The following is a 16,115-nucleotide window of genomic DNA, read 5'->3' as shown; positions in this document are numbered from 1 at the left end:
CTTCACCAAAGAAGACATTCAGGCAGCCAACAAATACATGAAAAGATGCTGGCGAACATTAGCCATCAGAGAGACACAAACCAAAACTACAATGAGATACCATCTTATCCCTACAAAAATGGCAATGATCAAAAAAACAGAAAACAACAGATGCTGATTGTGGAGGGTCTGAAACTCTTATACACTGCTGGTGGGATTGTTAAATGGTACAACCACTATGGAAAACAGCGTAGTGCTTCCTTAAAAAGCTAGAAATATAAATACCTTATGATCCAGAAATCCCATTCCTAGGTATATATCCTAGAGATATCAGAGCAATGACACAAAGACATATGCACACGGTAAAAATGGTGCGTGTGTTGGGGTGGGGGGAGGGGGGTCTGATGTCCTCTAACTTCATGAGGGGGAAGGAGAATCAACAGCCCAAGGCTGATTCCTATGAGGTGGAGGTCAGACATGCCTTCTCTCTTTGCCATCTTTACCAATTCTGACACCAATCATCCCTCCCATAGCACTCTCTACTCCTCTGCTGGGTTCGATAATTTGTTGCAATGGCCATACAGAACACACAGACCATACTCATGGTTGGTTTATTAGGGAAATAACAGGTTACAGTTCAAGTTCAGGAACGCTCAAGATACAGTTCTTCGATCAGGACAGCTTCTTCTCAGCCATGCTGCAGGCAAGCCTTTGCCTTGCCTTGGCCTCTGCCTGGCTCAGGCAAGTGTTACAAAGCTGCTTTAGCTCTGCCAATAAATGCCCAGAGGCACCCGACTCCACCAGTAAGCCTTGGCCCAAAGGCACTCAGCTCTAGCTCCGTGGGTTCACAAACCCAGCTCTACCAAGTGCCCAGAAGCACCCTACTCTGCCAGCAAGCCTCCTGCCTGAAGCTGCTCAGCTTTCTCAATCCATGGGCCAGGAAGCCCACTGTACCATCTCCTGCCAGTCTCCTGCCTTTGCTGGCACCATCTCTGTGCCACCACTTCTCACAGTCTTTGGTGTTACAGCTCTCTCTTGGTCTCCTGATTCCAGGAGCTTCTCAGTGCAGGGATCCCAGGTCCAAAGGATGCACTCCACTCCTGGCTCTTCTTTCTTGGTAGTGGTGAGATCCTCTCTTCCCACCTCTGAGATGACTCACTTTAAGCCTAGTGGGATGGCAAAACTGACAACCACCTAGTTAGGGTTCCATTTACCTTATTTTCATAGTCCCACCCCATCATTGTGTGGCAGTCACAAAGGCTATAGCTAGAAGGGCCATATTAAGTAATTCACTACACCGCACACACCTATGTTCATTGTAGTATTATTCACAATAGCAAAAAGATGGAAACAACCTAAGCACCCACCAGTGGATGAAAGGATAAACAAATTGTGGTGCTGCTGTTGTTGTTAGGTGCCATCAAGTCAGTTCTGACTCATAGTGACCCTATGTACAACAAAATGAAAAGCTCCTTTGTCCTGCATCATCCTCACAATCATTGCTATGATTGAGCCCATTGTTGCAGCCACTGTGTCAAGCCATCTCATTGAGGGTCCTCCTTTTTTTTTTTGCTGGCCCTCTACTTTACCAAGCATGACGTCTTCTCCAGGGACTGGCACATATGTATGTATCAAATCGTGGTACATACATACAATGGAATACCACACAACTATAGAGTAATGAGGAGTCCGTGAAACATCTTACAACATGAATGATGAGTCTGGAGCACATTATGCTGAGTGAAATAAGTCAATCACAAAAAGACAAATATTGCATAGTCCCACGATTGCAAAAACTCAAGAATAGATATAGACACAGAAAACAAAGTTCTTCGATGGTTACCAGATATGGGAGGGAGAAGGAGGGGGAATCATTGTCTAGATAGTAGACATTTTTTACTTTTGGTGATGGGAAAAGCAATCCTAAATACAGGTGAAATTAACACAACTTGACCAAGGTAAATAAACACACTAAGAAGTACACAAGAAAAAGGGACAATTTTGGTAAATGTTATCACATATACAACTTTGCAACACCAGTAAAAACAACCAAAAAATGTGTGGTTACGTAGGTAGATATGGATGAATATATGTGTATAGGAAGACATGCAAGTAAATGCACATGCACATATAGGTGTACCTGTAGGTATATGTATATACACGTTGTGTATGCTACATATATATCCACGTATATAACAAACCACGTAAGGGGCACAGTTATGGAGGCTTCCTGGACATACCCGAACTCACTGGATTGATTTAATGGGTCAGATGGCTTGGGACCATAGTCTTGGGGGACAGCTCCGGCAATTGGCATAACATAGTTCACACAGATAATGTTCTGTATCTTAGTTTGGTGAGCAGCGTCTGGGGTCTTAAAAGCTTGCAAGCAGTCATCTAAGATACAACTATTGGTCTCTACTGATATGGAGCAAAAGAGAAGGAAGGAAATAAAAGGCTCAAAGAAGAAACTAGTCCATGGGACTAACAGCCCACATGAACTACAGCCTCTTCTAACCGAAGACCAGAAGAACTAGATGGTGCCCAGCTACCACTACCAGACTGTTCTGACCAGGGACACAATAGAAGGTCCCAGACAGAATGGGAGAAAAATGTAGGACAAAACTCAGATTCCTAAAAAACGCCAGACCTACTGGACCAATAGACAGAAGCTTAACGAGGGTAACGAGTAGCCAAGGGCAATCTCTAAATTGCAGCCCCGTCTCCCAATTTCAGGATGAATAGACGTTGACAGTGGCGATGCATCAGCAGAAACGCCTTCCCCCTTCTTGTCCAGCTGCCTCAATCAGGCACCTTTCATGTTTGCTACAGCTAGGAATGTCATTCCGCATCTCGTCTTGTGCCACCCTCTGACCTCCCCCCCACCCCGCTACATCTCTGCCGATAGAGACTAAAGCAACCCCAAGACTATCGCCCTAAGATACCCTTTCCGCTTGGAATTGAAGCTATTTCTGCAGGTCAGCTTTCAGCCAAATAATAGATTGGCTTATAAAATAAACAATATCACCAATGAGTAATGTGTTCCCTTAAACAATTAACTATACGAGACCAAATAGTCAACAGTTACCCAAAAGCAAAGATGAGAAGGCAAGGAGGGGAAGGGAAGCTAGATCAATGGAAACAGCACAAACAGAATGGAAATAATGAGAATGCTGACACATTGTGAAAACTGTAACCAATGGCACAGAACAATCTGTATAAAATTTGTTAATGGGGAACCTAATTTGCTGTGTAAACTTCACCTAAAATACAATAAAGTATTATTTAAAAAAAAAAGAAGAAGAAGAATGGGAAACTACTAAAGATAAGAAGAGACTTAGGAGTCCTTTTAGTCAAATGCAATGTGTGAACACTTTTTTTATGATATAAAGGATTTATTGATATTACTTTAAAATATCTTAGGTGACAATAATATTTTGGTTATGTTTTGTTAAGTTCTTATCTTTTAGGAATATATACAAAAGTACTTAAGATGAATTGACAGAATTTATTAAATTTGGCTTAAAATAATACAGTGGGAAGTGTCAGTCGGGGTATGGATAAAATATGACTGGGTAAATCTGCTGCAAAAAACTTCTTTAAAGTGCTAAAAAGCAAAGATGTCACTTTGAGGACTAAGGTGCACCTGACCCCAGCCATGGTATTTTTAATTGCCTCATATGCATGCAAAAGCTGGACAATGAATAAGGAAGACCAAAGAAGAATTGATGCGTTTGAATTATGGTGTTGGCAAAGAATACTGACTATCTCATGGACTGCCGGAAGAATGAACAAATCTATCCTGCAAGAAGTACAGCCAGAATGTTTCTTAGAAGCGAGGGTGGTGGGACTTCGTCTCATGTACTCTGGACATGTTATCAGGAGGGGCCAGTCCCTGGAGAAAGACATCATATTTGGTTTTAAAGTAGAGGGTCAGCGAAAAAGAGGACGACCCTCAAGGAGATGGACTGACACAGTGGCTGCAACAATAGGCTCAAGCATAATGATTGTGAGAATGGCGCACGACAGGGCAGTGCTTCGTTCTATAGCACATAAGGTCACTATGAGTCAGAACCAACTCGATGGCACTTCACAACAACGACATGCTGATAACGGTTGAAGCTAGGAGAAGGGTACATGGGAGTTCATTATACTAATCTCTCTACTTTTAATTGGAATTTTTCAATAATAAATGTTCATCTCTCCCTTCCTTCCCCTTTCCCTCCTTTGTTCCCCCCTCAGCAACCCTGGCTCGTTATGAGTCTCATTGAGACTTTTCCCATAACCCTCTCAAACACCAAAGCCTTACAGATATACCTGATCTGCCTTTACCGCCCTATTTTTCTCCATTGAATTCATGTTCTGATCTCCTCCTCATCATCATCATCTGCATAACTAACATTAATAATGCATTTCCTATGTGCTGGCACTATTCTGAATTCTATACACATTTTCATGCATATGTGCATGCACACATGCACGCATACCCACACACACACACACACACACACACACACACACACACACACTTAATCCCACTAGCAACCGGCATTTGAGATTTCCTAGGACTGCCGTAAGAAATTACCACAAACTATGGAGCCCTGGTGGTGCAGTGGTTAAGAGCTACGGCTGCTAAGTACAAAGGCTGGAAGTTGAATCCACCAGTTGCTCTTGGGAAACCCTATGCGGCAATTCTATTCTAGTAGAATTCTGGTCTCTATGAGTTGGAATCAACCGTATGTGGCTTAAGGAGTCCCTGAGTGATGCAAATGGTTAATGCCCTCAGCTGCTAACCAAAAGGCTGAAGGTTCGAGTCCATCCAGAGGTGAATAGAAAGAAAGGCCTGGTGACCTACTACCAAAAATTCAGCCATTGAAAATCCCATGGAATATAGTTCTACTCTGACACACATGGGGTCGCAGTGAGTCAGAACTGACTCGACAGTGATTGGTTATTGGTTACATGGCTTAAAACAACAGAAATGTATTATCTCACAGTTCTGAAGGCTTGAAGTCTGAATTTCGGGTGTCAGAGGGCCAAGCTCCCTCTGAAGGCTCTAGGGGAGGACCCTTTCTCCTCTCATCTAGATCCTGGTAGCCCCAGGTGTTCCTCAGCTTGTGGCAGTGTAACTCCAATCTCTGCATCTGTCTACACATGGCTGTCCTCCCTGTGTGTCTGTCTGTCTCTGTGTCTCTTCTCTTTTTCTAAGGACACCAGTCATATCGGATTAGGACCCACCCTACTCTAGAATGACCTCATGTTAATTTAACTAATTACATCTGCAAAGACTCTACTTCCAAATCAGGTCACACGCACAGGTACTGGGGGTTAGGACTGGAACATTATCTTTTTGGGGGAACACAAATCAACCCATAACACAGCCCTATGAGGTAGATTTCATACTATCCCCATGTTATAATGAAACACTGAAGCACGGATAGGAAGCAGAGACACATAACAAACCCACGCAGTCTGCTCCCACATTTACCCTCATATCCACGACATCGTAAGTCTCTGCATGCACTGTATTCTCTGTTTACCATCCAGCTCCCTCTACTCACGTGTAATCTCCATGAGGGCAGGGATTTGGGTCTGCTCTGTTCATTGCTGTATCCCCAGCATCTAGAGTAGGTACTTAATACGTCCTACTGAGTAAATGACTCAACCTGCTACATGCCAGGTTCTGCGCTATGCTGGGGATCCAGACATGAGTCAAACATTGTGAAAACACAGGAGCTGTTCACCCCAGAACACAAGCCAACACAAGCCCACCACACAGACTGACAAGTGCTTCCCAGAGTTACAAAGAAGCGAAGACAACCAAATGTGACTTCTGGAAGCTGCTGAGGGAACTAAGCTGAAAGAACTATAGTGGGAAAAGAACTCAGTCCAAATCACGATCCTCCTCCCCTCCAGCCCCATCTCACACTGTCCTCAGCCCTCGACTAAGTCAGTATCCCTCAAGGTGGTTCCATTTATTAACATGCTTGCCAGCCCCTAACAAATGTAAACTCTCCTGGTTTCTAAATTGCTTTTAGGTGCCGTCAAGTTGGTTCTGACTCATAGCGACCCTATGTATAACAGAACAAAACACTGCCTGGTCCTGTGCCATCCTTACGATTGTTGTTATGTCTGAGCCCTTTGCTGAAGCCACTGTGTCAATCCAGGCAACATCAAAGGTGAGCCAGAGGACGGGGTGTGGAGGAGAAACCTATTCTTGATTAAGAAACAGAAGGTTGATGTGTGAGCAAAACCCAGAACTCCAAATGGCATTGTTTGGAAAAAGGTGAAGCAAGAAAACAATAATATTTATTTTCACAGTACCATAAAATAAGGGCACTTAAAGTTAATAACGAAGCATTTCTTTGGTACCGAGGCACACGGCCATTGTACTTCAGGAGCTATTTTCAACAGACCAAGACCCAAGAGGCCCAGACGAAACTAATCTAGCCCTAATTTTTCAAACATGAGAGTGTAGGAGCAACTTTTAAATCTCATGGATCCAGTTATCTCCACAGAATATCAAAATCACCAAGCATGGAGTGGCAGTGCCAGTGATGGTGACCTGTTTACTTCCCTCAGCACAAATCTCCACAGAAACCAAGACTCTGAGAGTGGGAGCCCCTGGGTGGTACAGTTAATGCATTCGGCTGCTAACTGAAAGGTTGGCAGTTGAGTCCACCCAGGGACAACTTGGAAGAAAGACCTGGCAATCTGCTTCTGAAATATCAGCCACAGAAAACTCTGTGGAGTGCAGTTCTACTCTAACACAAGACTCCATGTGCTGCAGAGTAGAACTGCACTCCATACAGTTTCCAAGGCTGTGAGCTTTCAGAAGCAGATTGCCAGGCGTTTCCTCCTAGGCATCTCTACGTAGGTTAAACTGCCAAATTTTCAGTTAGTTGAGTGCTTAACTGTTTGCATACCCAGGGGCTCCATATAGGTCATAACTGTTGCTGTCTAGTCAATTTCAACTCACAGCAACCTTGTAGGACAGAGTAGAACTGCCCTATAGGGTTTCCAAGGCTGTAATCTTTACAGAAGCAGACTGCCACATCTTTTTACCACGGAGCAGCTGTTGAGTTCAAATCACCAACATTCTGGTTAACAGCCGAGTGCTTTAGCCACTGTGCCACCAGGGATCTTTCATATAGGTCATAGCACAGTTCAAATGCTTTGACAATTCAAGCTATATTCTTAAAATAATACCCTTAAAAATCTGTATGCATTTTATGGCACTGAAACTATTGTGTATGTTACTATAATAGTAGATACATGATATTAAGCATTTCTCAAAATCTATAGAACTGTACGGAGCCCTGATGGCACAGTGGTTAAGAGCTACGGCTGCTAACTGAAAGGTTCGAATCCACCAGCTGCTCTTTGGAAACCCTATGGGGCAGTTCTACTCTGTCCTTCAGGGTCGCTATGAGTCAGAATTAACTCAACAGCAAGGGGTTTATAGAACTGTACAACACAGTGAGTGAACCCTAATGTGAACTATGGACTTTAGTTAATAATAATGTATCAATATTTGTTCATCAGTTGTAACAAATGTACCACAGGAATGCAAGATGTTAATAGGAGAAACTGTGTGCAGTGGGGAGAGGGTGAATGGGAACTCTCTGTACTTCCTGCATAATTTTTCTGTAAACCTAAAACTGCTCTAGGAAAAAAAAGAAGAAAAGCTGCCATCGAGTCAATTCTGACTTGTGGCAAGCCCATACGTGTCAGAGTAGAACTGTGCTCCATAGGGTTTTCAATGGCTGTGATCTTTTGGAAGTAGATCGCCAGACCTTTCTTCCGAGGTGCCTCTGGGTGAATTCAAACAGCCAAACTTTTTTTTTTTAATTATTGTACTTTAGATGAAGGTTTACAGAGCAAACAAGTTTCTCATTAAACAATTAATACACATATTGTTTTGTGACATTGATTGTCAACCCCACAACGTGTAAACACTCTCCCCTTCCCAACCTTGGGTTCCCCATTACCAGCTTTCTTGTCTCCTCCTGCCTTGTTTTGTTTTATGGGCCTGTCTAATCTTTGGCTGAAAGGTGAACCTCAGGAATGACTTCATTACTGAGCTAAAAGGGTGTCCAAAGGTCATAGTCTCGTGGTTTCTCCAGTCTCTGTCAGACCAGTAAGTTTGGTCTTTTTTTTGTGAGTTAGAATTTTGTTCTACATTTTTTTCCAGTTCTGTCTGGGGCTGTCTATTGTGATCCCTGTCAGAGCAGTCGGTGGTGGTAGCCAGGCACCATCCTGATGTGCTGGACTCAGTCTGGTGGAGGCTGTGGTAGCCATGGTCCATTAGTCCTCTGGACTAATCTTTCCCTGTGTCTTTGGTTTTCTTCTTTCTCCCTGGCTGCAGACGAGGTGAGACCAGTGGAGTGTCTTAGATAAACAGCCAACCTTTTGGTTAGTAGCCAAGCACTTAACTGTTCGTACCACCCAGAGAAAGCCGATTAAAAAATACATGTGTATGCATGTATGAAAGTCCAAGTCTCCTCCTCTACTACATTTGAAGTAACTATCCCAAAAGCTGTCTTCTAAGAATGATTTCCAAATAAAGAGAGAATAGGAAAGTGCTTACATACATTTTCAGGACTGAGTTGTTTTGATTCACCCAGTCTTCTGACTCACTATAGTTGTGGCGTGAAAGAATGGAGAAGAGAGCGTAAGTAGGAAAAAAAATTCTCACCTTCAATTTTCATCGCCTGAAATCAACTAGATAAACCCACCTGCTAACAGTAGGTTCTTTTCAGGTTTATCTGCCAAAAACTTAGAAGTCTAATTTACTTTTGTATTTATCTACTGCAGTAAATGTAAAGCTGAGGATCCAATAATAGAACGAAAGCATTTTCAAATCACTTTTTCAATGTAATTGTAATTGTGTGTGGTTTGTCTCTGCTTCTACTCATGTGGCATTTTCCAGCCCTCACTTTTACATGTGAATCTGACACTTCCTCTTACAAACTGAGATGTATTTCACTTTCACAGTTCACACTTCATGTTCCACTACGAAATAAAGAACTCATTCAACACGGGATTATTACCGCTACTTTATAGATGAGAAAACTGAGGCCCAGAAAGAGGAAGTAAAGCAATGGTCACTCAAGGTCAGACCCCATAACCTTGCTTTTGAGCCCCCAGTCTCATCCTTCATGCTGCCTCTATGTGTGGGATAAAACACACAGGGCAGATTTTTTTTAATAAACAAGAGTCCAAGTCAAATAATTTTTATACCAATCTGAGGAGAAATTACTTACTTACTAGCTGTGTGCTGTGTGACCTTAAGCAAGGCACTTAACCCCTCTGAGCTTCAGTTTCTTTATAGGACTGTTGTGAGAACTAAATGAATTATAACGTGTTATCTCCACCTGACACACTATATTTGATAAAAGTTAGCTTTATAACCACCATCACTATTATTAACAACTTACAGTTCAGAATAAAATACCACAATTAAGGAGTCCTAATTTTATTTCCCAAGGAGCCCTGGTGGTGCAATGGTTAAGCACTTGGCTGCTAACAGAAAGGTCAGAAGTGTGAACTCACCAGCCATTCCATGGGAGAAAGATGTGGCAGTCTGCTTCTGTAAAGTTTACAGCCTTGGAAACCCTATGGGGCAGTTCTACTCTGTCCTATAGAGACACTATGAGTCAGAATCGACTCGACGGCAGTGGGTTTGGTTTTATTTCCCAAGCTTTTAATTGCACCTTTGTTCAACTCCTTTTAATTAAAATGGAAATATTAGTCGGAGATCTTATTGGGTATTATGAAACGATACAATATGGCTACCAGGCACTAGTATTGCTGAAGTTTATCATCTCCAGAAGGCTGACCATGTTTATCCAAGAACTGCTTAAATTTTAACAGTAATGTGGCCAACTCTTCAGTCAAAGATTAGACTGGACTATGATGGGACATAAAATGATACTCGTGAAGAGTGTGCTTCTTAGCTCAAGTAGATACATGAGACTAAGCGGGCAGCTCCTGTCCAGAGGTGAGATGAGAAGGCAGAGAGGGTCAGGAGCTGGTTAAACTGACAACAGATATCAAGGGTGGAAAGGAGGAGTGTGCTGTCACAGTATAGGGAGAGCAATCAGGGTCACATAGCAATGTATGTATAAATTTTTGTATGAGAGACTAACTTGAAGTGTAAACTTTCACTTAAAGTACAATAAAATAAAATTTAAAAAAGTTTTAACAGTAACGCAACCAACCATGTGAAGAATTTCTCCTTTCCATTTAGAAGTATGAATCTAAATTTAATAACAAGGGAAACTATTCATATTTATCCGTGCTATATTTGTATGCCTTCAGATGAATGGCAAAAATGTATTACTGAGCAATGCAGTCTTGCTTTATCTCGTTGTCTTCCTCTAAAGACCATTCAAGGAGTCCCTTGGTGGTACAAAGGGTTAACACACTTAGCTGCTAACCAAAAGGTTGATGGTTTGAGTTCACTGAGAGGCACCTCAGAAAAAAAGGCTTGGCAAACTACTTCTGAAAAATCAGCCATTGAAAACCTTATGGAGCACAGTTCTACTCTGACATACATGGGGTTGCCATGAGTCAGAATCAACTAAGAGCAACTTATTTAGAGACCATTTAAATGAAAATGCTCATAAGTCTTGGGTGCTTATCATCAAATCTGACAGAATTTCCTGTTTTCTGACAAGAACAAGAACTCCACCTTTAGAAGCCCAACAGTGTTTTTGAAGTTAAATGGTTGCACGAGAAAAATATCGAATGGACTCTAACTCCCCAGAGGCCATGACCCTCAATTTTCATCAACGTTCCTGGTACCTCCCCACTCCTGGTACAAGGCCCTAAAGAAATTGATGAAGAAGCCAAGTTCCTGTCTCCGATGTCACACTGTGATGGGCATTTCCAGTGACAGTGCAGTAAAGAGGAATTACAATAAAAGACTGAGAAACAGACAGGGCACTTTGTACAGGTAATACTGAGAACTCCAGCAACATGCCTTTAACCCTTGTCAAGTTTTCTGCCTTAACCCGCTACTCCAACCCAGGCTCTGTTGGCCCTCATGGGGGTGGGAGGTGGAGCAGCAAGGTGGTGATAGCTTATTTTGTACTTTTCAAAACACCTCCCTCCCTCTGGTTCATTTTCTCTCCCAACCACCCAACGTGTTAGGGCTGGAGTTACTCTCCCTCTTCTCAGACAAGGAAATGAGTTCAACAAGGTTTCATGACTTGCCAAGACTTGGTAGTTATTTAGTGTTAGGATAGGTTCTACGAAACCCAGGTTTGCTGATTCTCAGTCCCCCGCGCTTTTCCACGACTTCAATTCAAAGATTCTTCCAAATTCCATTGTAATAACACAGGAAGGGCTGCTCTTCAAATATATCCTTGGAGTCTTAACCATATTTAGAACTAAATCGTCCCTCTTCTGAAGATTGTCCACATTTCCCTAGCTGACAGCACCTATTTCACAGGGGGTCCGTACGTAGCAAACCCCACCGCACGGTCACTGTCGATGGGCGGGGGTGGGGGTGAAAGACAGCAATTCCACTTTCCCCGCTGCAATCCCAGCAGGTGGATTTAACAAGGGGCGCTCGGCGCAAACAACACGCCGCACTTTCGCCCTCCATCCTAGCTCCGTTAAGTGACATAAGCTGTTGGTGTTGTTTTCCTGCCACCAGATATTCAACAGGTTGAGTGTGTTGGAGTGGTGGCCCTCGGCGGGGCTTCGCAGTCTGCGTGCGCGCATTTGCGGAACCCAGAAAAGCCCGAGTCCAGACACCAGCGCACGGGTGAACGCTGAGCGCGGGCTTTGCTCACTGAGAGTCGTCCAGAGCAAAGTGCCCTGAGGTCCCCGTTCCTGCGCCCTTCCTGGCCCACGCCGAGCACAGGACCGCCCCCGCCTTGCAAAGTCAACGCCATAAAAATCGGCCACCTCTGCCGCGGAACCCCTTCCTACACGCTCCCAGAGGCCCCCAGCCACTGCCCTGACCTACCCTGGGATTCCCGGCCAGACCCGCGCGGTCTCAACAAGCTTCTCCAGCGCTCCTCCCACCACCCACCTCTTCTTTGACCTCCCCTTCCCTACTCCCGCCTTCCTCTTCCTCTTTCTCCTCCGGATCCAGCGTTCTTCGCCCCCGCGCCCTGCTCACCCGGACCGTGGAGAGCTGTGCCAGGTGAGCGCAGCGCGTCTGCCCCTCGTCTGCGCGGCTCGGGGAAGAGATCTGCGCTCTCCGCATCCCCCAGTGGGTGGGAGACAGAGCGAGAAGACGCGGCGCGCCGACGCCGCGGGTCTTCTCCCGGCAGCGAGAGCTACCGCCGCAGTCACTGAAGCGCACCAGCGTAGCAAAGCGCCGCTCCTGGCCCGCTGCGTGCAGGAGATGCCCAGTACCGCAGCTGGAAGGAACTCAGGGCGTTCCCATACCCTCGCTGCCGCGCCCCCTAACCCCGCATGACCCTGGGTGACGCGGCTGGTGACAGCCGGGAGCAGCGTGCACCCCTCTCGCCATCCTCCCTCCCAAAATCACGCCCTGCCCTCGCTGAGGGCCCTGACTGAGCCGCACTTTCAGGGATTGCAATAAAGAGGTAAAAGAGACTTAGGCAAAAAACCAAACCCGTTGCCTTGGAGTCGGTTTCGACTCATAGCGACCATACCAGACGGAGTAGCACTGCCCCATAGGGTTTCCCAGGAGCGGCTGGTGGATTCGAACTGCCGACCTTTTGGTTAGCAGCCGCGCTTTTAACCATTGTGCCACCAGGGCTCCAAAAGAGACCTAACAGAAATGAATTCCCAACGCCTCCAAGCAGCAGTATTTAACTTTCAGTACGACCTGAAATGAAGATCAATCTTCGTGAATAAGATGGATTTTTAGTTAAGTCTGCGTTGTAATCCATGGGTCCAGCGAGGACCCACAACTCACTCTGAGCGCGAGCTGTGGTGTTCAAGGCTCAGCTGTACGCCCCACTGGAAGCGCGACTCTGAGGACTTTACCGTCAGCATTGTCATTTCGTCCCACCTCATCTTCATCCTGCTCTTTTGCAGCGAGGAGTTGTAATACCATCACAGGGTACTGTGCACACGGTGGGTGCTTGGGAAGAAGCTGTCCACGGCTGCACAGAGTTTTCACAGACACCGAAACGCTGTTAGTAACCCTGTTAGTACCACCGAGCGTACAAAGAGCTTCAGCGCGCCTGAGCAGTGCCCTAACTTCTCTAGGAAAAAGAACCTCAGAGCTTACCAGCACCAGTGACAACACGCCGATGAACCGTTCCTGGCTTTCTTGGAAGAGTCCCTTCTGCCCTGTTAGAGTAGATCCCACTGCCTTCCACCTTGCTTCCTTGGCTTTGCCCTTTTTCTTTTCCAGGTTGTAGACCAAGGTCACTGGTATTTGGGGCATTACTTGCCTGGTGTCTCTCAGAACATCCCCTTCCCTGGCACAGCCTAGCGTGGAGGGTTAGGGTAGGCACCATGTACCAGTCACTGTCTTCTTCAGATGGAGAAATTAGGAGGAAATATCACAAGGTCACATGAATACTACTTGCCAGTCATCTCACTTCCTTTGAGGGCAGTCTGACTGGATGCTAGACCAGCCTAGACCTGAAAGAATTCTGGACTTTTGGGATTCTGCCGCAAATTCAGGTCAGCTAAAGGTCAGACTGGTGAAAGCTTACATTAAACTAAGTCAGAAAGAAAAGGGTGTAGGGTGTGTGGTGACGTTTGTTCAGTATCAGCTATGCGCTAGGCACTTTTCCTAAAACAGTTGCCATGGAGTTGATTGTGATTTATGGTGACCCCATGTGTGTTAGAGTGGAACTGTGCTCCATGGGGTAGTTTTTTTCGGTTTGGTTTTTCATTGTGCTTTAGGTGAAAGTTTACAGAACAAATTAGTTTCTCAAATAAACAAATTGTTTCCTGACATTGGTTGCAATCCTCGCAATGTGTCAGCACTCTCCCCCTTGCCACCCCCAGTTCCCCATTTCCATTCGTCCAGTTTTCCTGTCCCTTCGTCCAGTTTTCCTGTCCCTTCCTGCCTTCTCATCTTTGCTTTTGGGCAGGTGTTGCCCATTTGGTCTTGTATACTTGATTGATCTAAGAAGTGCATTTCTCATATGTGTTATTGTTTGTTTTATAGGCCTGTCCAATCTTTGGCTGAAAGGTGAACTTTGGGAGTGGCTTCAGTGCTGAGTTAGCAGGGCGTCCGGGGCCATAATCTCAGGGGGTTCTTTCAGTCTGTCAGACCAGTTTAAATCTGGTCTTATTTGTGAATTTGAATTTTGTTCTACGTTTTTCTCCCACTCTATCCAGGACCCTCTATTGTGATCCCTTTCAGAGCAGTTGGTAGTGGTAGCCAGGCACTATCTAGTTCTTCTGGGCTCAGGCTGGTGGAGGCTGTGGTTCATATGGTCCATTAGTCCTTTGGACTAATTTTTTCCTTGGTCTTTCATTTTCTTCATTATCCTTTGCTCCAGACGGCATGGGAGCAATATCCATAGTGTTTTCAATGGCTGATTTTTCAGAAGTAGATAGCCAGGCCTTTCTTCCAAAGTGCCTCTGGGTAGACTTGAACCTCCAACTCTTCAGTTAGCAACTGAGTGTGTCCACCATTTGTACCACCCAGGGTCTCCAGACACGTTTTCTAGTTATCTTAAAACTAATCCTGTCAACATTCCTAAGATAATAAGTCATCATTCCCATCTCCTAGAGGAGGAACCTATGTCATAGAAAGGTTAAGTAACTTGCCCAAGCTCACACAGCTAGTAAGTAGCACAGCCAAGTTTTGAAGGCAGATGTCTCTAACAAATCATAGGTAACATAGGCATCAAACCTTATGTCCAATTTCCACCATGCCATGAGCAACACACAAAAGAATAGTGAAACAGAGGAATCAATTAAGAGACTGTTTCCGGAATTTTTATAAGGCAAGAGGAGCCAGGAGGAAACAGAGAGAGAATTTTAAAATGAGAACAAAAGTCGTGCAAAGTAAGTCTGCTACCCACAGAGAACTGTGCTAGGTGGCAGACTGCATAGCGCAACGGAAGAAAAACAGGCAAAGCATTCTTGCCGGGAGGCTAGGAGATTAGGACCAAGATGGTGGGTGGCGTTTTGTCAGTTCCCTCGAAAGCAGGTCTTCAAACTGGTTTGTTCTGTTTCGAACCCCTGCTGAGAATTTGCATTTCTCTCAAGTTCTCAGGAAGTTATATGGTGATTCTTATGTATAACTTTCTGAGAACTTGTTAGAAATGCAAATTCTTGATAGAGGTGTGAACCGGTTCAAAGCCCTGCTCTGAAGCCACGTTTGAAATCAGCTTTACCAAGAGCTCCATTTGGTTGGCCTGACCACTGTTGTGTAGGGCATCCTGTTAAATTTAAATATCCACATTCAGCATGTAGTCAGGGTAAAGGAGGTCCACATTCTGGAAGACTCTCTCTAGAACTAAGAAAGAAAGTTCAAGGATAGAGCTTCCAATTAGGAATACCACTGAAAATTTGACCTGTGTCCTCTAGCATCTAGAATTTTCCAAGCGCTAAATGCTGAGGGGTGGTCTTTCCAAGACTGCATAATTCACCAGACTATTCTGAGAAAGTCGCTGGTGATTACAAACCGAGCACCATGCAGGAAAAGCAGAGGCTGGTTTGGGTTTGGTTTTTCATAGGGAAGGTCATCTTCCAGGTCACAGTGCCCCCAAGACCCAGGACTTGAGAGCAGTGAGAGCAACTCACCACTTGAGCTGGTGGGCCTTGTGCTCAATGCCTGCTGTCATGCACAGCTCCACTGTTGTCAGGACAGCCTCTGGAGGAGATGAGAAGTCTGGCAGCTGCCTGCCAAAGCCCAGGCAGACTTCACAAGAAGCAATTTGTGCCCTGAGCAGAGCCGTGACCCTGTTTTTAACTCAGCTGACAGCATCAGCAGAGGGGAAATCAGTCTCTACAAAAAAGGAAGGAAATGAGACAAAGTGAACTGCATAATAAGTCACCAGAAGAAGCCGAATGGCATCATCACCACACAGAAGGCCAGGGAAGGAGGGAGGATCCTGCATGGGAGGGAAGCCAAAACATGTGTCAGGGAGTGAAGGAACTCAGGGAAGCTGTGTTCGGCTTGCTTCAGTTTCTTTTCCTCCTGCCAGTCTCAAAAATCCATTATCTAGATGCGA

General features: G+C 44.9%; 1 protein-coding gene across 4 annotated transcripts in view; it reads right to left on the bottom strand.

Moving 5' to 3' along the window:
• The window catches only part of RUBCNL (rubicon like autophagy enhancer), an 84,929-nt gene extending 69,083 nt beyond the window's left edge, over nt 1–15,846 (bottom strand). For 2 of the 4 annotated variants that reach the window (XM_004376638.2, XM_023731589.1), the window contains exon 1: nt 12,116–12,221. The gene's annotated coding sequence lies outside the window, so the exon portion shown is untranslated. Of the gene's footprint in view, nt 1–12,115; nt 12,222–13,201; nt 13,781–15,684 lie in introns of those variants that run through there. The other 2 variants (XM_023731586.1, XM_023731587.1) reach the window with 2 other exon arrangements.
• Between the last annotated feature and the right edge of the window lie 269 nt (nt 15,847–16,115).

Source organism: Trichechus manatus, unplaced genomic scaffold, assembly GCF_000243295.1.
Source record: "Trichechus manatus latirostris isolate Lorelei unplaced genomic scaffold, TriManLat1.0 scaffold00044, whole genome shotgun sequence".
Taxonomy (NCBI): domain Eukaryota; kingdom Metazoa; phylum Chordata; class Mammalia; order Sirenia; family Trichechidae; genus Trichechus; species Trichechus manatus.
This window is presented reverse-complemented; position numbering and strand designations above follow the sequence as displayed.